The sequence below is a fragment of the Phyllostomus hastatus genome, unplaced genomic scaffold, assembly GCF_019186645.2.
Source record: "Phyllostomus hastatus isolate PE091 unplaced genomic scaffold, TTU_PhHast_1.1 phas_contig_1, whole genome shotgun sequence".
NCBI classification, from domain to species: domain Eukaryota; kingdom Metazoa; phylum Chordata; class Mammalia; order Chiroptera; family Phyllostomidae; genus Phyllostomus; species Phyllostomus hastatus.
Genome location: NW_025333498.1, coordinates 42,044,044 through 42,070,795, shown reverse-complemented (window position 1 = coordinate 42,070,795; position 26,752 = coordinate 42,044,044).

Genomic DNA, 26,752 nt, shown 5'->3' with positions numbered 1-26,752 from the left:
GCAAAATGAATAGGGAACCAACCATATGGGAACATATATTTGGAAATGATGCCTTAGACAAGGGTTTGAGCTCCAAAATATATAAAGCACTCACATGACTCTACTCCAGGAAGACAAACAATCCAATTAAAAAATGGGCAAAGGACCTGAACAGACACTTCTCTAAGGCCCAGAGACATATAAAGAGATGTTCAGCATCACTAGCCATCAGAGATGGAAATTAAAACCACAATGCAGTACCACTTCACAGAGGTCAGAATGGCCATCATAATCAAATCAACAAAAAATAAATGCTGGTGAGGTTGTAGAGAAAAAGAAACCCTAGTACACTGTTGGTAGGAGTGCAGACTAGTGCAGCCACTGTGGAAAATAGTATGGAATTTCCTCAGAAAACTAAAACTTGAATTGCCTTTTGACCCAGCAATTCCACTGCTGGGACTATACCCTAAGAATCCTGAAACACCAATTCAAAAGAACCTATGCATCCCAATGTTCATAGCAGCACAATTTACAATAGCCAAGTGCTGGAAGCAACCTAAGTGCCCATCAGTAAATGAATTGATCAAAAAACTGTGGTATATTTACACAATGGAATACTACACTGCAGAAAGAAAGGAGACCCTATCTTTTGTGACAGCATGGATGGCTCTGGAGAGCATTATGCTAAGTGAAGTTAGCCAGGCAATGAAAGGCATGTACCGTATAATTTCACGTATAAGTGGAACCTAATCAGCAAAACAAACAAGCAAGCAAATTATAACCAGAGATACTGAAATAAAGAACAAACTGACAGTAGCCAGAGGGGAGGGATGAGAGGAATAATGGGGGGAAATAGGAGAGGGGTCATCAAGGAACATACATAAAGGACACATGGACAAAGTCAAAGGGGGTAGGATGGACCAAGGGTAGGATGCAGGGAGAGATGGGGCAGGGGGATGTGATTGGGGGAAAATGGAGACAACTGTACTTGCACAACAATAACAATATTTAGAAAAATATTGCTTTTTTCGACATATTTTAAAAAATATGTTTGATGTGGTCCATGGGCTTGAAAGGAGTGTCACGGTAGGTGGGAAGGGAATGAAGAAAGAGAAATAGCAAACACTTATTACCTGTTGGTTATGAACCAGAAGTGGAGCTCAGCATTTCTATACAGATTATTTCTCTTAATGATCATACTGACTCTGTGAGATAGTGTTTTTCCTTTATCAAATGAGAAAAAAGTTTTAAAATTACAGATCTATCCTAGATTATGTGGTTTATGAGTAGCAGTGGTGGACATGAATCCAGGTGTGTTCAACTTGAAAGTCCATAATCTTTCAGGAACATAAGAAAATGAAGCTTATATGAATTTGCGGTAAACCATATTGTAAGGGGATTCCATAAAATATATCACTTTTTATTTCCTATATAATAAATATCTTAAACTTGTGCTATATTCCAAGCTCTGTGCTCAACATCATCACCCTAATGTTAAAGGAAGGAGCTTACTTTCTAGTAGGGAAGGCAAAGAATGAGTAATTAAATAATTAATTATTTAATAAATTAAAAACTAATTCAGATCCTGGTAAGAAGTAAACAAGGTGAGGTTCTGGACAGTGATTGGAGGGAAGGGTGCCTACTCACATTAGGTGGCCAGGGAAGGCTTCTCTAGGAAATAACATTTATGCTGAGACCCAAAGGAAAAAAGAGAGACAGCCTTGCCAAGAACTGGAAAATGAGTGTCTCTGGCAGAGAGATCAGAAGGCCAGGTGGATGGAAAACAGTGAACATGGAGCAGGGTACAGAAAGAGACTGGAGAAATTGGTGGGAGTCTGATGATGCTAAAATGGTTTTGCATCTTAATGCACTACATTTGGTCTAAGTTTAGTGGAAAGCATCAAAGGACTTGACAGAGGAGTGATATGATATGATGTAGTTTTTTAAACTCTATTTAGCTGTTGAATACTCATCTCTATCTAATCCTTTAGACAGTGAAAATGTATGTTATATCTCCATGTTATGACATCTGAGGAGATGGAGGCAGATTGCTAGTTACAGTGTCCTTTCTTTGTCCCAAAGCCGTTACTTAATTTGAATGTCATTTCTTTAGTTTTGTCCATATGACAGTGGATAAATAACAGTTTTTATGACATTTGATATTACAAGATTCAGTTCAAAATGCTATGCTATCTCTCTTACCCATGTGACTGTGGATGAATAACAGCAATCACCTTTCCAATGAAGAGAACCTGGGATTATTTAGTGCCAAGGTTCTGCAGTAAAATTTTAATTGATTCACATTATGTAGCATAGTGAGTAAGAGAATGGTTCAAGAACTACACTGTTTTATTTTGAATCCTGGCTCTGCTTATTACTAGCTAGGAACACCGGGTGGAGGGAGGGGCTGAGTTATTTAACTTTTCCGTGTCTCAGGCTTCTCACCTCTCACATGGAGATTATAATGTTATCCACTTCATGTAATTATTGTAAAGAGTAAATGAATGAATTAAGACTTATATAGCACTTGGACCAGTGCCTGGAACATAGTAATAAACTAATAAGTGTTAACTGTATCTAAAATTGTAGTATTAGAGCAAGGATTAGGCTAACTTTTAGAGGTAATCTGCCAAGACTTGTTTTATCCATCCCTTTACAACTGGCTGAGGAGGAACATATTCCTTTTTCAATACACATATTAGTGAAGTGTTTGTATGCTAAAGAGATTGTAGATATTAAAAGAGCTATTTGAAAGAAAGAGAAGAAAAACAAAATAGTACTCAGATAATATAAACATTTCCATCAAGACCAAGTGGACTTTATGTTAGGAATGCTAGATTGTTTTAAAGGCCAAAGGCAATCCAGTAATGTTTCCAAGTTAATAGACAGCAAAAACAAAAATAAAAACTTTCGACCCTCTCAGTAGAAGCAGAAAAGGCATTTGACCCATTCATGATAAAAAAAAAAGTTTCAGGAAACTAGGAATAAAAAGAGACATGTTCAATCTGATAAACAACGTCTATATAAATATCAACATGTTTATATTCGTAAAATAGTAAATGTTTTTCTGCTAAAATTAGGAACAACACAATGACCTTTATTTCAATTCAACATTTTATTAGTGACCCTAACAAGAACAATAAGATGAGGAAATAGAAAGTATGATGATAGTAAGGAAAGAGTAAAGCTGACTTTCTTTTCAGGTAATATGATTGCATTGTAGAAAGCCCAAAGAAGTCTATAAAATACTACTAAAATAAATGGTTTTAGCAAGAATACAAATCACTAATATAAATCAATTGTATTTTTACAATAAAAACAATTGAAATAATTGTAACAAATAGTTGAAAAATAAAACAAAATTTGTATTAAATATAATTTTTAAATATTTTATTTATTTATTTTTTAGAGAGGGAAGGTGGGGGGGAGAGAGAGAGATATACCAATGTGTGGTTGCTGGGGGTCATGGCTGGCAACCTAGGCATGTGCCCTGACTGGGAATCGAACCTGTGATGCTTTGGTTTGCAGCCCCCACTCAATCCACTGAGCTACGCCAGCCAGGGCTTAAATATAATTTTAAAACTTTGCAATAATAAACTGAAATCTCCAAAATCTTGCTGAGATAAATTCAAAATGACCTAAAAGTGGAGGAGTATACTATGCACTTTGTTTCAAAACCAGATGTTGTTTAGATGTCATTTTTCCTCAAATGATTTGTAGACTTATTGCAATTCTAATCAAAATCACAGCAGGCTACTTTAAGAAATTAATAAGAGGATTCTAAATTTTGTGTAGAAATACAAATAACCTCTCTAGATTATTTTAAACAATTTTGAAAAAGAAAAGCAAAATTATATATTTCATATTATTGTATATTAAGAATTATTTTAAAGCCAAGCAAATCAAGATTGGGTGGATATTGCATAAGGATAGACATATCACTCAGTTAAACAAAACAGAATCTAGAAATAAATTTGCACATAAATGACTGACTGATTTTAGACAATAGTGCCAAGGCAATTCAATGGAGAAAGGAAATTCTTTTTTAACAAATGGTCTATAGCAACTGCATGAACATATGGAATAAAATCAACCTTACTCCCCCAATATAACAAAAATTTAAAATGGATCATAGATCTAAAATAAATTCTAAAGCAATAAACATGAACAGGAAGAGGTGGTATCTGTTTCAGATACACCGACGTTTTGCCATTCCCTAAGTACCAAGTCTATTTCATAGTTCCTTATTGTCTCAGTCTTTTCCTCAAGTCTACATGGCCTTTCACAAAATCTCCCTTCTCTTTTTTGTATTCCAACTCCTTTATATGGCAATCCCTACTTCATTTTGTTTTTTGATAATTGTCTTCTCTTCTCCTCTTTCTCCATCTTAGACCTTTTTTTATACTGTTTGTTCCTATTAAGGTATGAAAAAGAAATAGTGTATTAAACTCTTGACTCACAGCTAACTATTTCTTATAAGTATGAATTACTAGGGCTCAGAATCAAAGAAGTAGCTTAAAATATTTTGCATCATCAAAGCCAGAAGCTTAGAATTTTGTATTTAACTTTTTAAAACAGTTAGTTAACTAGTACTGAGTTGTCAGAGAGTTTGCTGTAGCTGGAGATACACTGAAGAACTTTTTATCTGGGGAGAAGTGGAAAGATCTTAAATAAGGACACATGAATGTACATAAACAAAATGGCAAATATTTCTGAAGAGAGGCAAGTCTTTGAGGATCTTTTATTCTTTTTTTTCTCATCCATACATTTTATTTTCTATTTTACCCTTGAACTACTGAAAAGTCACTATGGTATGTCTCCTCAATTCTGTCCCCTGCCTATTCCTTGCACATGTCTGGCTGACTCTCACTTGTTCCAGGGTGGCCCTTTATTTTCTTCCATGATTCCAGTTGGGTCTATCTCCTTTCTTGCCACTTTCCCTTTAACTCTCCCAATTTCTAGCCAGAATTACTGTAGGGGGTTTGGAACTCCTATACCTTACCATAGACTATTTTCTGCATCTGGAGAGTCTACTTCTAAGCACTGACTCCATTGTGGTCTGAGTAGTTAACTAACTCTTCTCAGAAGCCTTAGTCGGCTCTCTGTTTGCATGCTTCCCTTTAATGACTTTTGCATATTATTACACTATTACATGCGTGTCATTTGTCTTTTTACTTGCTAGATGGTAAACTCCTTGAGAAAGGCATTATAGTGATTTGTGCATTCTCATTTCTAGATCAGTACCTGACTCATTGTAAGCATTAAATATTTTCTGACTGTTTAATAAAAAAAATATATATATACATTTAAATGGGACTGAACTGTTTTGTTTGTTTGCTTCATTTTATTTTGTTATATTTGTAGTCTTATTCCTCTATTTACATACAAATACATACATGAAAAACCATTAAAAATGCTGGTACAGAAAGGTGCCAAAAGAGGTAACATATATAGTGCTTTCCTTAGATTTGAACATTTTTGTCTTTCATTTTTCATGAGCTAGATATGTAACAATGGTCCTCATTGTAAGAAACTACTAAAATAAAAACTGGCTTTAACATTAGAAACCATATTTGTAAAAGCAAAGTAGAAAAATTAATTAATATATTTTTTAAGAAGATAACTTTCTTTTACCCAGTTTACTTGTGTGCAAATCACTGGCCCACTTTTAGCATGGTGAGGATAATAGGTAGGTTTCAGATGGAATCAAAATTAAAGTTTAAAGTCTGTATCTAAATTATGAGTTACTTGCTTGTGAGATATTTCCTAACTGGGACTGCTTCCAAAAACACTTCACTGCAGCTTCACAGAATTTTCTCAACTGTTTTATTTGTTCCTTCTCCACACCTCTTCCCTGGTGCATAGAGGCACATCTGTCTGTTTGCTGCCTTATCAAGCATGCATCTACATCTGCGAGGAAAACTTCACTTCCTTGGCTAAAAACCTGTATCTGATTGTGGTAATAAAGCTCTACTTCCTCAGTTCAAAACATACATGAGACAAGACCAATTACTTCAAATGACTCATAGTAACAGGCAAAGCAATAGTAGTCTTTTCAAAGCCTTTGAACTTCTGCTGCTTCAAAGGTGTACTAAAATGTGGTTATGAGGCGATTGTCTAAAATTGCCAAATTACCAGTTTCCAAGCTTTGACATTTGTTATTTTGCATAAGTAGACAAAGGAAATCAGTGAGATTACCTACTAGGAGGAAAAGAGACAAAAAAACAGGGTGAGGGGGACATATACAAAAAAGTAACCACAACTTAGTTGAGGTTGGTGGCTATGCTATGAAGCCTATTAAGCAAAAGAGAGGACAGGTCTTCAGTTAACTATTGATAGAATTAGGATTTTTCTTAAAGGAAGCCACTGTCCAGAAATATCTTGTCCGCAAAGAATTTTGTCATGTTTGCTTGTGTGTTTGAAGTGTCGACAATGATGAATACTAGTCAAAACTCATAATGCCTGCCTGCTATTTGGGGACTTGTATGAATTTAATTCATGGTCATACCTGTTCCTGTTCTTTCTCTAGGAGTGGATTTAACCTGACTTGCTTCAAGGAAAATGTTCCTATGTGTCATGCCTTTTGAACAGTATAAAATATTTTAAAGTATTTCTCATATTTTAAAATATCTATTATAAAACTTTTTGGTAGGTTGCACAGAGATGGGCATACACAGAGTATAAAGGTTATGGACAATTTTCCTGAAACCAGGTGACTGGGTTCAAATCCTGGCTCTGCACATGCAATCAGCTAGGTTACCTTGCACAGGTTACATATTTGTCTCTCTGTGTTAGTCTCCTCTGCATCTATGAAATAGGGATCATATAACAGTACCTACCACAATGTGTTCCTGTGAACATTAAATACATTAATGTTTGAAAGCATTTTAACCCGTACCTGGAACATGGTAAGCACTACATGTGTTTTGTGAAACGCTTTTTAAAAAATGAGGCTGTATATATTTAGTTTACATTTTAGAGTTTTATTAAATTGATAACACAATAATTTTGTTTTTTAAACAGTGAGAAAATATGATGAGGGAAAATTTTGAAGCCCACTGCCTGAGCTAAGGAGCAGTTGGTAGTCAGACCTAACCAGCGTCTTCTGCAATCCACACTGAGCTACACAAGGGTTCCCTATTTGGGAATTGAGAGGTCCTTACTGAATTAGTGTAAGCATTGCCTCCAAATACCTCAGCTTATTTTCTGAGACTGCCATCCCTATTAAAATAAGAAGCAGAAAATTCCCAATCCTTGAAAACATACCTTTTTCTTAGTAATTTTATGAAGTGATATTATTCACACTTTATAAATACCTAGCAGTCAGGCAGGGTGCTCATTGATTCTTAGAAATTTAGATCAACAGAGGCAATTTAGGTTATTTAGTTCAAGCCTCTCACAGAAGGAAAAAAGACTTCAATGAAACAAACATAGATAGGTTTCCCGAGATCATGGTCATTAGCAGCAGATTTCAGCTGTGCTGGTAGAAAGCACATCTACTGGCGTCAGGAAGTGCTGAGTTTAATTTCCAGCTCTTTCACTTCCATATCACTGATTACATATAAATCTTTGTTTTCTCAACATTAGAAAAGATAATGAGATGATATTTATAGATGAGATAAAAATTATAAAGCAATTAGCACATTGGTTAGCTTGTAGCAAACTCTCAATAAATAAAAACTATTTTATTATTATTCTTATTTCCTAGACTCTGGTGTGTCTTCTATCATAAAAACCTAGTACCAGATATTAGAGTAAATACACTATGCAATTTGCTTGCCCCCATAGTCTGTCCAATATAAGGTGGTTGGTTCATAAATGTGCAGTTGGCACCTTAATTTGCTGGGTGACTGGGAACTGAGTCAAACTTTTATACATATTTTTTTAAATATAGCATAGATCCTGTAAATAAACCTGCGAAGTCAAGTTTTATCTTGTCCACTTTGTGTTATCCAGCTCTAGTACAGGAAATGGAGTGTATTTAATATTGATGACTCTGTATGTATCATTTAATCGTCTCTATTGATTAGATTTCATTTGAGTGTGGGGCTTGGACAGAGCTTTGATTAGATTGCAAGGATTCTTTGCCGTTTTCTTTTACCTGACACCGTATCAATGTACCTTATGGTGTGATATCACTTTCACAATCAATATCTGAAAAAAGCCCTGCATGCAGGCCTCCAGGAAGAGAAGGCAGTGCCTCTAAGTCTCTGTATGCACATAGATTAAACCTCTCCAATTGAAAAAGCGTTATTGCATGTTTTAAAGAAGCACCAGGAAGAAAAAAGAGCTGAAGGAGTCTCCATAGATTTCTTGTGTAATTTACGCATCATTTTTTATTTAAAAGTGTCAAATTCTCCCTTTTAATGTTGGTTGACATTTGAGAATGGATCATTTTTATCAGTGAAATTTCAGAGTTTCATTCTAGTGCTTTTTTCCTCTAGATGTAATAGTAGTCCATAAATATATTATTTGGGCAAATTGATATCTCAGACAGACTATTCTTGTCCAAATTCTTTTTGCATGGATTTTACTGCTGTGAAAAGTTCACTGGGCCTCCTGGGCTAATCTTCCACTGAGGCAAAGTTTATTTTTCTATTTGCCAAAGTTGTTCCACCACAAATTCACAGGGATCAGGCTCCAGATTTAAATAACACAAACTAAGTAGCATTAAGCAGCAAATATGTTTCTTAATATTAGGTTCATGGATTTTGTGGTGGTATCTTAATGTTAACTGGGGAAGGGGCTGGGGTAAAATGCTTGTTTATCTCTTTTCTGAAATATGGAATTTTCTCAGAGATCAGTTGCTGGGATCTTGGAGGTCAGGTTGACTGAAACTCCTAGACAGATGAGGTAATTTCAATAATTTCAGACTCTTTTAAGTACCAAAACCCTGGGGTTTGGGAATAATATATACTATCTTATAAAATGTCAGTTCTCAATAAAACTAATTATCTGACATGAAGACACCCAGTGTTACCTCCCGTCATGCAAGTTTTCTGCCATACAGTGGTAGGAATAAATGAATAGACAATATGAACTCTATTCTTTACTAAAACTTTCCTCTTTCTTTCAATATCTTACTTTCTATAACTTTACTTTCACTTCTTCCTGCAGTTTCTTTCATTCTTGTCTTGTGTTCTTCCCTTTGTCATATATTACTTTAAAACAGAGCTTGACAAACTAAGGACCATGAGCCAAAATCTGGATGCTCATTGTATAAAGTTTTATTGAAACACAGTCGCACTCATTCATTTAAATCTTGTCAATGGCTACTTTCCCATCACCTAAAAGAATCATTACAACAGGAATTACATGGCCAGCAAAGTCTGAAACACTTGTTACCCGACCCTTTGCAGAAGTTTGTTGACACCTGCATCAGATAAAGTTCCCATTGAGAAAGAACAAATTTCTTTTAAGAAAAATTGGAGGGAAATTCAATTTCTCTGCTAAACACTATCCAGTTCTCTGGTAATAATTGTATTTTTTGTATCCCATTTCTAAAACTGTAAGTGTTGGACTATCATTTCTACTTACATTTTTCATATAATCTTTTCAATACCAGGGAATATTAGGTTCTGAAAATGTATATCTGTACATTTTGCTATTGCATGTTTCATGACAACATCATCAATTATTTAAAAAAATTTTTTTTCTAACTCCTGCATTGCTTCCTGATGTGAGATGGTTAAAGTGTATTGTCATCTCTAAACAGAGAGAGGTATGCACTCATGTATATTTTCTGATTTTTTAAAAATGTATTGATTTTAAAGAGAAAGAGAAAGAGAGCCTTGTTGTTCCACTTATTTATGCATTAATTGGTTGATTCTTTTATGTGCCCTGAACAAGAATCAAACCTGTAACTGTGGTGTATTAGGATGAGGCTTTAACAAACTGAGCTATCCAACCAGGGCTATTTTCTGATGTTTTGAAATTTTTTCATAATCTCGTGTACAAATATACTTTTTAAAACATACTTTTAAATTAATATTTCCCAAAGAGTTTATTCTAGATCCTGGTCATTACACTGGATTGAGTATTTTTTTTCTGTATTTAGTAAGATATGATATCACGTACAAATTAGTTTGTAACAGTAATTTTCACATAAATATATATTTAAACTTTTCCACATTTATAATCAATGAGCCACAGGCAACCAAACTGCAACTCAGTTTAACTAAAGCAAAGATTCTGAGGCATAATCTTCCCCAAACTGCTTTAGAGCTTAATAGAAGTGACCACTCTTTGCAGCATGGCAGCCAGCACCACCACTGCTTTTCCACTGTTCTTTTGTCCAGAGGGCTGAACCCTGGCTTGGGGGAGTCTAGGAAGGGGGCTGGGGACTCTGGTTCCAGTCACATTTTTTTCTTTGGCAGTGAGCTCTTAGGCCATTACTGGTCTTTCACTTTCAAGGTACAAGAAGAAGACAATGCAGGGGCACATGCTGGCTTTGACCTTGCTGGCTTTCACCATGCTCTGTCTCACAGAGGGGCCAAAGGTAAGTGTAATGTAGTAAAATTTCTGGCCAGAACCATTTCTACTAGGATATTGCAGTCCCTGTAGCCAACATCTTGTTGTCCTGCCAACCCATGCTGAGTTTTGGTGACTTCCACCTCCAACCTCCTATAACCTTCCACCTGAAGTCAGGTTCTGGCACTATTGGGGACATTGTGCTACACCAGATTGTTACTGTAAGCAATGATGTTTCTTAGGAATAAGGGAGTGAAAAAGAGGTGAGTGAGGAGACAGAAGCTGAGGTGTGCCCCATCCTGCCTTGACAAGAAGCAGGAGGTAGCAGGGGGCCAGGCCTTAGCCCTCCTCGGTTAGTTAGTTGCCTGTCACATATGCCATGCACCATGTTGCTTCACAAGTATCAAATATTTTAAATGTCTTATTTATTGAGGAGAGGGGTGGGTGGAACCTAGTGCTAGGAGAGAAGAGAGTCCCATTCCCTACAGGGCCTTGGTGTTCTAATCCCACACTATGCCTGAAGCCTCCCTTTTCTCCAAGTGGGAGGAACTGTGAACTGCCCTGACCCTCTCTTCCTACTTGCTTATGATGTTGGAGGCCAGGACTACACATCTGAAGATTAGAATTACACATTTTTGGCACTTTTTAAATTTTTGGATAAAGGTTGAAATAAAGTGGTATAAAGTTTGTTTTTGTTTTGTTTTTTAAAAAATAACCACGATTTATTGAATATTTACTATCAAGTATCTTAGGTATAACAATTCAGTTACTCTCCTTGCGACTCTCTCAGCAGAGTTGGAGCTGAGGAGACAAAGACTCAGAATTTAGTCAACCAGATAGTCATAAGTAGGTGTGTTGAGTCTATAGCTCAAGGTACTTTCACACTACCAGGTGCTACTAACTGAAAGTAGATCCCATGGCATGCAGACTTTAAATACCTGTTGGATATCAATTTCACTAGGGTTGGGGACAGAGAAACTCATACTCTTTTAGAGAAGCCTCAGTATCTCTGATTACTTCATTAAAGATATAATACAAATTGGGTAAAGTGTCATCATTTTGTATGACTTAGGTCCATTAGGGCATGGAGCTTTGGGAGATAAATGTCCACTGCAATCCATGAGAAGGAAGGAATTGAAACTATGCTTCTATTCTCAGAATCTGAGAACAGATTCAGAATGGTCACCCCTCTATGGTTCAGGTTTGAAGTTGTCCATGGCAATGCTGCTGCGATCATAAGTAAAGAGATCCAGTGACTCTAAGTCATGAAAGCTTATTCTTACAGGGCCAAAGGGATCTGGCCTAAAAAAAAAACTGGGGCATACGTTCTTAATCTGCCTTCCTGACATGAAGTTAATTTTGCTAAAACTTTGTTCTATGCCACTTTCCTACTCACCAGCTTTCCCGAAATAAGAAATAAAGTTAAGATTACTAGTGCTCTCAGGCAAACATCTCCTTGGCCACATCTTTCACAACTTTTGGTGAGGAGGAGGTTTCCTGAAAGTTGAGAATTTTGAAGTGTAATGGCAGAAGTTTTTACCTAAAATCTGAAAGTTGAGGGTCAGGTTTTTTGTTTGTTAAAGAAATATGTCCAAATGGGCTCTTTCTTTATGCAGTTGCAGAGCAATCTCATCTTCACAAATACATGAATGTGTCCTAGACCAAGAGAGGAAATTTGTCTTCTCTTTCAGATCTCTGAAAGCTGGTCCAGAGGCCAAGGTTTAAACACACTAGAACTCTCCCGCTCAAGGATCTGGGCTGAGTTTTATCACCTGGAAAAGGGCTGGGATCCATGCACATTAGTGCCAGGTAAGGCCCACTGAGGATGAATCCAATCTTCAGGTTTGCGAGTGGCTACCATAGGAAGTAGTGGTGTTTCAGTGGTGGTCTTCTCTGTTATCATCTTGAAACCTGGAGGGAAGCTGGGATGAGAGGCAGCTTAATTCTGTTCTTCAATGGAGCATCCAGAGGACAGCCTTCTCTGAATGTAGAATACGTGGTGGCAAGAACACCATGTGTCCCCTTAGGTTGGAGTCAGGGGTCCCAGGGACAACAGCTGGGCAGAAACAGGACACTTGGATCAAAGTACTTCAGAAACTTAATCCTGAGTAGAGAGGAGATGGCAATTTGGAGGAAGTAACTGGGGAACATTTTGAGTTGGAAATCAGTTTCTGTTTTGGACATACTGGGTCTCAAACTCACCCTAGTTTGTGTACTTACCAAATGCACCAACATTTTAGGAATAGGTCAGTATTTGAGAGTAGCTACCAGAGTAAGCAGTGGAGACTCAGTGATGGTCTTCTCTGCTGTTATCTTTAACCCTGAAGGAAAGTTGTGGGTGAGTGGCAGATTAATTCATAGGATCAAAGCAAATGAACACTAAATATATAGCCCCGCATTTCTGTCACTGAGCCTTTGCTCCCAGTTTCCTTCCTTCTTGCTCATCATCTGCTATTCCTAATCTATCTACATTTAATGCAAATGACCTGTCCTATGAGGTCCAGCTCAACTGGCCATAAAATCAGAAAACTTTTCTTGATTTTCCCTATTGAAAATGCTTTTTATTTTCTATTTAAAGTACTTTGTCTTTCCCTGGCTGCTATATGTCAGTGGATTGAGTGCCAGCCTGTGAACTGAAGGGTCACCTGTTCAATTCCCATTCCAGGTACATGTCTGAGCAGTGGGCTGGGCTCCCAGTAGGGGTGCAGGAGAGGCAACCACACATTAATGTTTGTCCCCCTCTCTTTCTCCCTCCTTTCCCCTCTCTCTAGAAATAAACAAAATATTTTTAAAAATAAATTACTTTGTCTTTATCTCTCTTTATGTCTCTTCACACTGTCACTTAGAAAGAAGTGTGGTTACTTCTGTTCATACCTGAATTAGCCTCTTTTTTTTTCTATAAGGATTAGAAAATCTCTCAGGTTATCTTAAATCTTTTGAGTTTCTCTTTGTTTATTAGTATTTGTATAAAAGCAAAACTGTACACCAAAATCTCATGGGAATCAGGGGCAATCCCAGAACTGAGTTTCCTGGATGGAAACAAAGTTGGAAACTAAAGAAGCCTATACAGTTTTGAGTATGGTAGTCACCTTCATTGACTGATCAGAGCTAACATATAAATCTTGCAGAAAGGAACTGTGACGGGACTTACTCATCTTTGTATGAAAACAAGCTACTACTGAAAACACAATGTGTGTGTTGGGGGCGGTGAGGGGACGGGTTAAGTACGTGGTGCACAAATGGATTGAAGTTGTCCTGGGATGTAGAGCAAAATGTGTTTCTTAGAGGAAGATACCATTCTGGTAGCAGACTGAATGAATGGTTATCTACATAGTAATAATTACACTTTTCCCCTTGGCTTCTCCACTCTCCAGAACTGAAATCCTTCCACTGAGAACTTTGTCATTATGTACTATGACAATCTTTGCTTCCAGACTCTCATACTCTAACCTCCATCTCACTATCTGTCTCTTATGGTGAGAACCTTGGCCAATGGTGTTGAATGATAGCTGGCTAGAAGCCAGCTGTGCTACCTTTTGCATATACATTATATATAATCTACCAGGGTTTGAGAATTTTTCCCGTTTAGTTTGTATTTTTACTAAGAGAAGGAGAAGAGTTGTTATTCTTTGATGCATGATGCTCATTTTTATATAGGTTAATTGCCTGTTCAGAAAAGGCAGTCCATAATTGTACTGAAAACATAACTCTATGGCTCATGAGAGCTACTTTATTATCTGACTAAATTGATTTATGTAGAAGAAACTACAGGATAGAAAATACATGGGCAAATATGAAATATCTTAAATTGAATCAAATTCTTGGAGAAGATATGAAAACTGCATCTGGGGTCAGGATAGGGATGAGGGGAAAGCTGAATTGCTGAATAAAGTCAGGAGTATGTAGTATGTTGTAAAGTATAATCTCAAGTTGGCATGAGCAGAAAGGTAGGCTTTTCCTGCTTCTTTGAACATTAGTTCATATCCTTCATGTTCATTATACTGTAGACCATTAAGCTATTTTATGGCAAGAGAGAAGTTCAAGTACAGAATGAGTTGCCAAAAGGATTATGAAGTTCATTTTGATTGATCAATAATTAACTGTATCTTGTGAAATTACAGGCTTGACTAACTGTGGAACGTATTGTAGTGAGCAGCCCAAGCTGCCAGAAAGAACAGAGAAGACAGAAGAAAAAGCAATGGAAACAGAAACATCTGTCCCCTTTATGCTGTAAGAGCTGGTAACCAAGATCTTACTGTTTTCTTCTCTATCTAAAGAAAAAACAGCATAAAGCAGGAATCGGATTGATATGGGACACTACAGAAGATGTTTGCTTATAATTATGTCTAGCACTTTTTTGAAGCTCAGGGATAAAACATTTCCAATTATTCATCAAGCTCTTGGAACTCATAGGCCTTTATAATAAGGATTTAGCAGCACAACAAATAGCACACAAGGATACAGATGAAAAGAAGAAATGTGAAGGGATTATTACCATAAAAAAGCAAATGACTATTTGATGGAATTACAACAATACAGGGAGTGAGAGAGAGATGAAAAATAATGCTAACTGATAAATCCATAGCTGTTCAGCATTAATTTGAATTAGATCATGGTTGTGAGATGAATAATACCTGTCATTTTTTTCCATACATACACACACATGCATATACACACGTTAAGAGAGATAACTATTCTGGACTTTGCATTGTCTCAGTAGTTATCAGGAAAACTGCTCACTTTCTTTAGGACATTGATAGTTCTACTTTTTAAAACATTGGTGGAGATTTCCTTTACTAATACCTGACAGACTCAGTTTACCCCAAATTCATGATTATTTGTATTACTCATTATGGTTTATGCCTACCTTCTTCTAAATAGGTTTTGAGCATTGCTTAACATAGGCAAATGTTAAAATCTAAAACCAAGCATAGGATTGACTATCCTTGTTGCTGTTCTGTTCCTCTACATACTTTTCCTCCTTTGTTAGTACAGAGAAAAGTTAAATTACCTGGAGATAACAGCAATTTTAGTACAAATATACGTTAAAGTTGCATTTGGTAGATTTTTAGATCCTGGGTGGTCTCAAGATGGAAAAGAAGGAAGGTGAGATCACTTCCTAGCCTCATATCCTTTCAACAGTATACTTCAGACTGGGGGATAAATTATCTTTCAAAGTTATTGAATTAATTTTTTTGCTAAAAAAGTATAAAAAGTGTAAAAAATTTTTGAAGAAAAATGTACCAAAGAAAATCAAACTAAATGGCAAGATAGGATCTTTAAGATTCTTATTGTCCCAAACTATAAGAACCTGACCATTGGTTGTGCCTTCCAGGAATGATTTGAAAGAGTTCAATGGTCCGTTCCATCTTGAACTCTGCTTGCTCTTCAGCAGGCAGAAGGCTGTTCAAAGGTACTATGCTCAAGGCAGATTAGGTCTATGAGGTTTTGTATAGTTTTGCTTTTATGTTTGTTTTCTAACTCTGTGCTATCTATAACTCCAGTTCTGAGTTTAGGACAGAAATAGCGTATGTGCTGGAGTAGTCAAGCACGCAGGACTCACGACAGCACACGCAGTAAAATAAATCAGTGTTGCTGCCCACTGGTGTGCTTTACAAGATTTAGAAAGTTAAGTTTGCAGTTAGGAAGGAATGGATTTATAAATTAACATATACCTGCCACTGATATAATATAATATAACTATTAACTGTACAAATCTTTATAATCACAATTCTAACTGCAAGAAACTTTTCAGTTCATTTGTGGGGAGAGAGAAAGTAAAAAGGAGAGATATTAGAAGATCTTGGAAAAAGTGAGACTTTTAGAATGACAGATAGGTCAAGAAATACATTTGTATGAAGTAAGATTTCAACTCTTTTTTGAACAGAGAAAGCATTTATAGTTGGGGGTGGGGGGAGTGGCAGGGAATGAAAAGGTATCTAGTCATTTTCTGTGTATATCTCTCCTGAAACTAGGAATAGAAAATATATTTCAGTTTTATACTGATTTTCTTATGGCTTTTAGAAATTATTTATTTACATTACACTAAAATAAATACCACAATAAAGTTTTTGTTTACTATGATTTAAAGTAAAGTAAATGTTTCATGACCAGAATTTAAAGTTACATTTGTGACTGCAAATAATTCTTAGAAATGAATATTTCCTTGTTTTGCTCTTATACTAAACAAATCTGTAGCATGTTACTTTAAAAATGAAATAAAGCTTGTGTTCATAGTGACAGTCAATAACACTAGGCATAATAATCAATTGCCATTTGTAGCAGCAGGACTAGCAGTGGGGGCAGATCAGTGCAAATTACTGTCACTGTGTGCTGCCATGTATACAGCCAGCCTGTAGGACTCAAGATAAACGATGCCCCATTCAATGGCATGAGATAATATTTAGTCATACCTGCACAACAACAAAGGAATGTGGGCTGGCATCAAATGTAACAGGAAAGTGGCTATAAATCTAGAGCATTGATGGGTAGGAGAAATAAATTAATCCAGCTAAGAATTCTGCTCCCAAGATTCAAAGTTAAATACACTTTTTTTCTATGAGCTGGAAATGGGTGGATTACAGGTGTCTGGGGATCTACAAAAGAGTTAGATGGCTTTTTAGTGAACACCAGAGAAGTCCGTGCTGTAATTTATTCTAGTATTGTGGAAAAATGACTCTAAAACTAGATATTCAGTGTAAATCACTAGTGATGGCCAATTCTAATGGCAAATGTAAACGATCATTTATTTTACATACAAATAAAAAACAAGAGGAGGAACCACCGTGTTTGTCAAAATCATACATCACTGAACTATTTTTTAAAATTATTTTCATTGTTATATTTAACTCAAAAAAAGAAAGGAAGTCACTGGTCTATCTTTGGAAAACCATTAAATCTTGTAACAAACCAAGCAGGGACTACTGACTTTCTACCTCAGTCTGTTTGATAAATCAGGCTACTGGCTTTCTTTAGGCAGACAGACAGGTAATGCAGAGGATAACTGGAGAGAAGAGAGGAAATGGGTACACTCACATGCACAAAAGAAACTGAGCCGAGCAAATGAAAACATTCTGATCCCTCTCTTTCTAACACTCCCAGTAGTTAATTAAGTTGGCAGGGAGGTATATTAACTCATTCAGGAGAAAAATTCTTCAAATATTACCTTGAACAGATCAGGACCAGCCACATAATTTACTGCACCCTAGTTAAATGACTCTGTGGTGCCTCTTGTCCAACACTAATTAAAAGTTCTGAGACCACAACAGCAGACTCTGCTAAAACAAATCTGTAGCCCTCTAACTGAAGGAACTCTTATGACAGTTATGATCTTACATCCATGAGGTCAGCTCTCAATGGGGTAGTTTATCTTCCTGTGATTCAACCTTGCCACAAACACTAGCCTACTTAGGTTTGTTATTTAATCAACCCTTGGCAAATTTATCTCTAAAACAAGGGTTGCAGACTGAGAGCCTGCAGGCTGAAGTTGACCCAGAGACATATTTTGTTCACCGGATAAATGACTGATATGGGTCGAAACTGAATGACAGCTGATCCCTTTGGATGGGACTTTCTCTCACAGCCCCCATTCTTTTTTATGCTTTTATAATGAGCCATTTCCACCCCTTACATTACGTGCCTCGCCTTGTTAACATTTGAGTTTGCCACCAATAAAATTGTAATGGAGATCTTTAGCCAGCTTTCTCTGCTCCTAGCAGCAGTGCAAATAGTCATAGTCAAAGCAACGTGAAGATAAATCTACATGGATCTTAAGAAAATATTAGTTCAAGCACAAATATTAATAGTATTGATGAAATCTGTATACTGTAGACTATGCTTTTAGGAAATTTTTTAATTAACTCAATACCCCCTTTAATGAAAATCTGTTAGAAAGAAATGCTACTCCCCACTTCACCCATTTACTTCACTGATATAGATGGAAAAACCTCAGAAATTCACTTACTAAGATTCTGAGCCATTTACAATTCTGAAATCATATTAAAAGCAACTAACAATCACCAAATGGGAGGAGGCGGGGTGAGGTAGGGAGAAACACAAGTATAATGAAAAGAAATTGAAATCACTCTATGAAGCAAAGTGTGATGAATGGAAAATAGTAACTCTGTTCATAAGCAAAATTACTTTATCAAAGAGAGATGTGACAATTCTCTTTATTGTTAAGCATGCTGCTGATAAATTGTAGTTTTCCAAAAGAGAGTAAATGATTTAAAAGATAATGCCCCTAAGATTTAAGAAAACAGTTTTTGCCAAATATAACAATGCTTTGAGTTTGATATAAAGATTTCTTTATTGATAATCCATGTTATTTAATAGCCTAAAATATAACTCTGTCTTGTAATTCCATCATGAGAAGAATCCAACTGCAACCCCAATGTTCATTATTACTGGTTTCTCCTTGCTAGATTATTTTCAAGGTAGAAATGTAGGAGGGTGCAGTCAGAGGGTCCCCAAAAGAAGGATTTGTAATGGGGTTCACAACTCAAGTTGTCCAGATTTTAGGATGTCCTCACCCTCACCCCCCAGGTGTGGGTTGGGGGAAAGGACAAATGGAGCAGGGCCATTGAGAGCTGTTTCCCATAGCAACAACCTTGCAGCTACCCTCTGGTGTGGTCATTTAACATATCTATGGCCTTTGGCTGGTTACATAGATATGTTGAATAGCTGTGGCCAAGCTCTGAGCTAGGGGAATGGAAGTAACTTCCCCACCAAGATGTAACTGGGGGGCATGTCCCCTGAGTTACGATGCCTGCGTGGGAGCTTGGGGATGATTGGCTCCATGACACGGGGCCGCACCAGCCTAGACCCACAATGGCAGCCCAGTAAAGCTGGAAGGATATAAGTTCTGGCATGTAAGGCCCAGTGTGGGAGGAGTCAGAAATGGGGCTGCAGAGGAAGATTGGCACGGGGATTTAAACCGAGACATGGCAGCCCTGCGAGAGAGAACCATGTGGGTTTTGGCTGAGTGGAGACTCCTGCAGCCATGTAAGGAAAGGGACCATGCAGCTGTGGCAATGAGGAGAACCACGTGCTTTGGTCAGAGTAGGGGGATCACCACTGGGATCACCACCCCCCCCCCCCCCCCACAGACATGAGAAGAAACACCACGCGGCTTTAGCAGAGAACCACCACGCAGCTTTAGCTGGAGATCCTGGCAACACAGCCGACGGTGCTGGGAACCGAGGAATTCCTGCCAGCTGAGCATGGATTACCGGAAAGAATCAGGTGCTGCCTGAAGCCACGGACTTATACTTCTTTTCCTGAGATACGGTACCCCAGACTGGGCAAAGGGAGAAGGAAGGACTGTGTGTGTTTGTGGGTGTTTTAAGGGACTTTGGGATTTTGACGAAGACATTAAGTCATTACTTTTAGTCTGTATAACTTGAATACATAACTCCTTTCTTTTTCACCAATCTCTAACGTGGAGAACTATAATTCTCTGGTGAAGGGAAAGGTGAACCTAGTACAGGGGGGACCCCAGGAGAAACGAGGGTCAATTCTGTAGCATTGTGGGACCCTCTTACCTGGTGGCCAATTGGAGAGGATCATGGGAGACCATATGCACAGTAGCTTTAAAGTAATGCAACTACTTGTACATGTGCAGTAAAACACCCCAAAACTAGCCAGAAAGGATCTGCCCTGTAAGAATAGAGTCCCTCCAGCCCATGAGGTCAATCTCTGCTTGGAGTTGGCCTGCTCCAATGTTCTCTGCTATAAACTCTGAGTGTTCCGTTCAATTCTTTGTCCCGATCACTAAGAACCTGGTTACCTGTGCCCACCTGTGACAGAAAGACTATGATGATTTGTGATTGGACTTGAATTCTGGGCTAAACTCACATATAAAAAGATGAACAAATCCTAGATCATTTTTTGTAAGTCATCATATTTGACTACTTTTTGTACTCCCCAACTAATGAAATGAAGAACTTAACATTAAAAAAATCAGTTTCTGCTGTATTTTACTAACAAAAGCTGTTTGCCTGGTTTGAAGCATTTGGAAAAGAGAATGCGTGTGGCAATACTGGTGAGTAAAACTTATGCCACAGTCGGCCACACTTTCTGAGGTGTCAGGTCTATATAATTTCATATTATAGTTTTATTTCTTAGTTCTGACTCTACACCCCAAACTGTAATTTCCTTCGAAGAAATGTTTGACAGGTAAACCAGCATGGATACAAACTGTCTTTAGGAAATTGTTTTTAAGATGTTATTGGTGTTTACCTGTCAGAGGGCAGATAAGGCTACTGCTACCATTATCATAATTTTCCTGAAGGTGTTATTATAATCATCCCATTTTAATGATGAAAACTGTGTGAGAGCTTTGGCTCAAACATTAAACTAAGTGTGTTAAATGTGGAATTTTTTTCAACAGAATAAATTTAAGGAAGAGCACGTGTGCCACAGAAAATGTTTCCCAGAGACAAATCTATGTAATGAGGGGGTAATTTACTTGACCCTGAGAGGCTATAAATCTAGCACCTCTAGCTCATATTTCTAAGTTGTTTTCTCTTCATGAAGTAGTCAACATATTATCTACATTCCTTTGTTGACTTTCATTTTCCTACATTGATCTCCTTTTACATGAAATGGTAAATTCCATTTCATGTTTACTGTAATACCCACCCATCCCTAGATTAAGAAATATTGCTTATGGAAACAGAAATAAAACTTGGGCTTAACAATGGATTAGCCCCAAATAGAAACATGCTTTGCACACATTCCATTAGGAACAAAATGGGCCAGGGATGAAGCTAACTTTGCAACCCTGTGGTTGACTCACCTGTACAAAGACACATGTCAGCTGAGTGTCAGTGCAAAGATTGACACATGTGGTCAAAGGCCATAGATCTTTCCACTGTGCCAAGCTGCCTTTCTTCAGGCTGTGTGGGTGATTGACCTTTGTGCTTTAAAGTCATATTAATAAATGACTCAGAAGACTTCTTTGAGGACTTTTTTTAGCCTGTGTTGAAGGCAAAGTTTATACGACTAGGAATTCAAATTAAATGACCTCCATTTTCCATCATGACTTCAAGACAAAATTAAATATGGAATCATTTTGAATTTCAGATTCTCAAAAAATAAGCAAGTATCTTATAAACAAGTTGACAACAGGAATTTTTTTTAAGTGTCTTTCCCACAGTATCAAAGAATTTGTTCATGTTGCATGTAATTGCATAAAGTTGAAATTTGTAGAATCTTCTAAATCATGAAATAAATACCAACCTGTATTCTTTATATTATTAGTGTTGAGTATTTTTAGTTTTAAGTTTAATTATTTAAAAACCAGTCATTTAGTCAACAAATGTGTGTGAAAGGATAATATCCAGATAGATACAATGAATGACAAATGTCCTCTCCCCAATTTGCTTATAAGGATTAATAAAGTGCCTGTGTAATATTTATCAGTTCCCTAAAATGCTAATTATATGGTTCTATTCCTTAAAAAAATTCTGAATACAGAATTTTACAGAGCATATATGGAGGAAAAAAAGACTCACATTCAAGTATGTTAAATAACAGATACAAATATTATTCTCATGAATATCTCATATATGTAGTTTCTCTTTCTTTTTTTGTATGTGCGCTTAGAAAATAAAATGAAAACTCAGTGTTATTACAGCTTTGTCAATTAACTAAATTTACTCACTTTACAATCTGTAATTTCATCGCAAACTTCCCAAGTACTATAAACACTAGTTATTTTTGATGCCCTTTCTAGTTTTTCTATAAACTCCCATGTGAAATAAATAGCAGTGTATGCAACTTCATCATTTATTAGTAATTCTGTTCCTTGTAAATAGAGAAAAAAGCAGAACTCTAGCAAAGCCCATTTATTTTATGTAGCATGAACATGATAAAGAATGTAATAGGGACTTATATTAAAATAGAAACTCACATTGAATGTTTGCTTGCAGTACTGACAGTAGGCTCACAACTGTTGGTTCCAAAAACATTGTGAAGAATTTTAATGATCTGGATAGAAATAAATGCAACTAAAGGTGGTGAAAAATTTCTGGTTCAAATTTGTAATACTTTCTCCCCACTCTCTTTTTACTATTTTCTTTTCTTACATGGGATTTTGTCACAGGGATAGATATAGTTATGGGGAAATATGAGACTGATTGCATAGAAGAACATGAAATAAAGCTAATGGATTTAAGAGTCAATACTTAACTAAATAAAATATTCTCTACTTGTATTTTTATTTAAAAAAGAAAACTAAATAGAAACCATTTGCTAATATTGCACTATTTAAATGCTTAAATATTAAAAACTGTAAAAAGAAAAAGCATTTCAGAAATTATATTGTGCTCTTCTTTTTTAAAGATGGTGATAAAAAGCTAAAAAAACAAAGCAAAACAGACACTGAGGAGAAACCTGAAGCAAAGAAAGTCTGATACCAGAGGCAAGACTAAGAATTACCCCAAGCTCAAATGCCCAAGAAAGGAAAACCTACTACAGCTGAAATCTGGTATTAGAGAAACTGGCAGGTATTCCATACGCAAGGAAAGGCATATGCAAAAGAAAGTATTCAACAGTTAAGTCTGGCATTGAAAAAGGAGATGGTTCAGCCCTAGCTGGCGTAGCTCAGTGGATTGAGCGCGGGCTTCGAACAAAACTGCCGCAGTTTCGATTCCCATTAAGGGTACATGCCTGGGTTGCAGGCCACAGCCCCCAGCAACCTCACATTGATGTTTCTCTTTCTCCCCTCCCTTCCCTCTCTAAAAAATAAATAAATAAAATCTTAAAAAAAAAGAAAAAGGAGATGTTTCTTGCTATTGTGGCAAGCCAGTAACTGGTGACAAGAATGGCTGGTGCCCAAGTGTTTAAATTTGGCACTATGCCTAGTTATTATCCTACTGAAGAGAAAGCTGTTCAGTCACTGCAAAAATCCCTTTTGTCAGCATGTGAGAATCCTGATAATGTCATTTCCAGGACCATTCTGTGCATCCCCACTGGTCACCATGGAGCCAAAATGTGGTTTGCTTGAAGCAGCTGCAGAACCTTGCTACCTGTGATTGAACCTCTGGTCCTCAATTTAGTTTCTTTTTGTTGAATATAAAAGAAATTTGTCATTGCCACCTCCATCAAAATTGATGTGAAAATCACCAAACATCTTATTCGATGCCTGCTTTGAAAAGAAGCCTCAGAAGTCCAGCCTCCAAGAAGATGAACTCTTTAACACAGAAAAAGAGAAACACCAGGTTAGAAAGTAGTGCAAGATCCACCTGAGAGCTCTGGACTTTCAACTTATGCCAAAAGTTGCAGCTACTCTTAGCTCCATGGCTATCTGTGTCTCATGTTGTTTCTCACAAATGGAGATTGTCTTCACAAAGTTATCTTTTAAATTCCAACAAAAGAGCTCTAGTTAAAGTAACTAAAACATTAAAATATAGTATTGCTTTAGAAGATTTTCATACTAGCATAAGTTTCTGGTTCAGTTATTTTTTATCTTGAAATTTTGGTACATAGAGCAAGTTTGCGTTTGATCAAAAATAATATTTTCCAAAATACCCAAGTTTTAAAAGTCTTTCTGTTAAAATTTATAATCTCTTTGTTATTGATGAGTTGAATTCCATACACAAATTCTAACTAACAGATAATGAAGAGTTTTTGGTTGTAAAGTAGCTATTCAATACAAAAAATAACTTACTATTGTTTTCCTCAGAAATGAAACTGACCTTTTTAAAATCCATTACTACCTAAAATCATAATGCTATTAACATATAGAATTTTTTATAAACCTGGATTTTTACTTACTTATTACATACCAGATGATATCAATGTAAGGGTTAACTATTTTAGGACATTGATTTCATTTACAGAAATAAAATTAGACCCTAGTAGATAAATGTATTGATTCATACATAGAGACACTTGTATTATGTTATCTAATAAATAGTACCACGTATTAAAATTTTCTTGGTTTAGGAAAAATTTGGATTCTAGGGAACATAGATATAATGCTTGAGAAACAGTAATGCCTGGCTAATGGAGAACTCTGCAGGAAATAGGAGTGTCTGATATTTAGGAAATTATGGGAAGTAGCACAGGGTTCATTTGAGTGTTTCAGTGTAAAGCATTAACAACCTTGTATAAAACTTACAGGAAAATTAACAATGAACTGTCCTACCACTAGAAAAGTGATTCATTTCTTGAACATGTCCCATTGAGGTATTTTGAAGCACTTAGGATTCATCAATGTGTAGCATTAGTTATATGGGAAAATAGCCTTCAATAATAACCCTTCTCCCTTAAAATGGTGGCAATTGCCAAGCATCTAATATAATTTGGCAAAAAGTGCCTTGTATACTTCAATCAAGAACTGATTTAATCCTATTACAAAAACTATAATGGTTTTATTGAGCTCCTATCAAGTCTATATTGGTCTACTCATGTTGATGGGAAATTACTACTTTTTTCTGTTCTTTTAACTTAAGATGATTTGGAAAAGGAAATTAAAGTTATCAAGAAAATGTTTTAGTTGATTCTAACAACAACAACACAACTTTGAAGTCAAAGTAGATTAGTTTGGGAATTTCAGTGAGGATTCTGTGGAGTGATTAGATGCTTCACATCAGTTATAACGTGGCCACTCTTCTCCCAAAGATAGGGACATAGTTCTTTTTCATATCATTACCAGCAAGGTATCCTTCTGCACACAATGATAATTCATACACCACCATTGTCTCAGACAAAGTTGTACACATTTATCTGAGAGGTTGACAAACTAAAAAAAAGTAACTTTGATGAACATTTATGCTCTAAATGAAAAACAAAAAGCCTTACTTAAAGGTTATGTCTGATGCATACATAGTTAAAAAAAATGTAGATACAATGAAAAGTGAACTGTAGAAGTTGAATGCCAAGTGACAGTGTTTTGAGATATTCCTAAGAAGTTATTTCTTAGCTTTCCCTTTGTGCTATAATAGGGACTTGAAGAATTATGGATTAATAGAAAAGATTCTGGTGGATTTAGATGATTCTGCACACAAGTTTTCAGTCCACATGGTTGGTTTACTAAGCTCTAACTTCAGTCACAAAATTGGCCTGGTCTCTGGAACAAATCTGGCTTGTAGGTGGAAAAGTACAGCATCTCAGTATCAAATACATCTTATTTTTGTTCAGAATATGCAGCTCTTATAACTAGGCTTAAGACATCTTTGAAATTAAGTTTGTGTCTTATATTTTACTTTTTATGAACTCAGCACTTACTGTACAAGAGTACTCAGTAACCTATTTCCTCTGGGGGGGGGGAACAACTTTATCTTCTTGTTGCAATTCTCTCAGTGTTTTGAGACTTTTTTTTTTTAATCCTCACCCAAGGACATATTCACTGATTTCAGAGAGAGAGGAAGAGGGGTAGAGAGAGAGAGAGAAATATAGATGCAAGAGAAACATTGATTAGTTGACTCCCAAATGTTCCCTGACAGGGGACGGAACCTGTAAACTAGCATTTTACCTGAACAGGTTTTGAACCTGCGACCTTCTAGTCCATAGGACAAGGCTCCAACTAACCAAGTCACACTAGCCAGGGTAGAGACATGTTTTTGAATCTTAGTATTTGTGACTGGATCCCTTCTAGTCATTTTTAGATATACTGACCCTAACAAGGTACTTCATTAGAATTTTACCTAGTTCATGAAAAATTCACTGGCTTTTATCATTGAATCACTCAGATGAAATTAAGCAACTAAAATTAATTTATTGAATAATCAATAGGTTCCAGGAGTTGGGCTAAATGTAGGGATACAGTGATTAAAAAACAAACACACAATAGTTTATCTATATCCCTGGGAAGTACAAGCTAGTGGGAAAGGCTAACATTAAACACGTGACCAGAATGGTAATGATATTGCCAAGAGCCCTTTATGACATGGGTCTAGAACTGTATGCCTGGATATCTAGCCTGGACTGGATGATCCAGGAATAGCTTCTAGTGAAAGGATGTCTGAGCAAAGATGAGAAATAAGAATTGGCCAAGTGCAAATGGGCATAAAAATCATATAAGTAGAAGAAAACATAACTATTTGGAGATCTAAAAGCAAAAAAGTCTGGTGGTTTAGAGAAAATAAAATTATGGCTGGACAAAATGAGGTCATACCTGTCTGAATTTTTTTATTGTCTAGGGTCTCCCATAATTACCTGATCTGAATTATTATCAGGTATATTCACTCTACTGTTTTCTATTACATTGGTGTCTGAGGGCATGATCTGCACATAAGATTACATTGAGGATAATCAGCAGAGAAACAGGAGATAAAGGCAGAATGTAGTAAGAGTC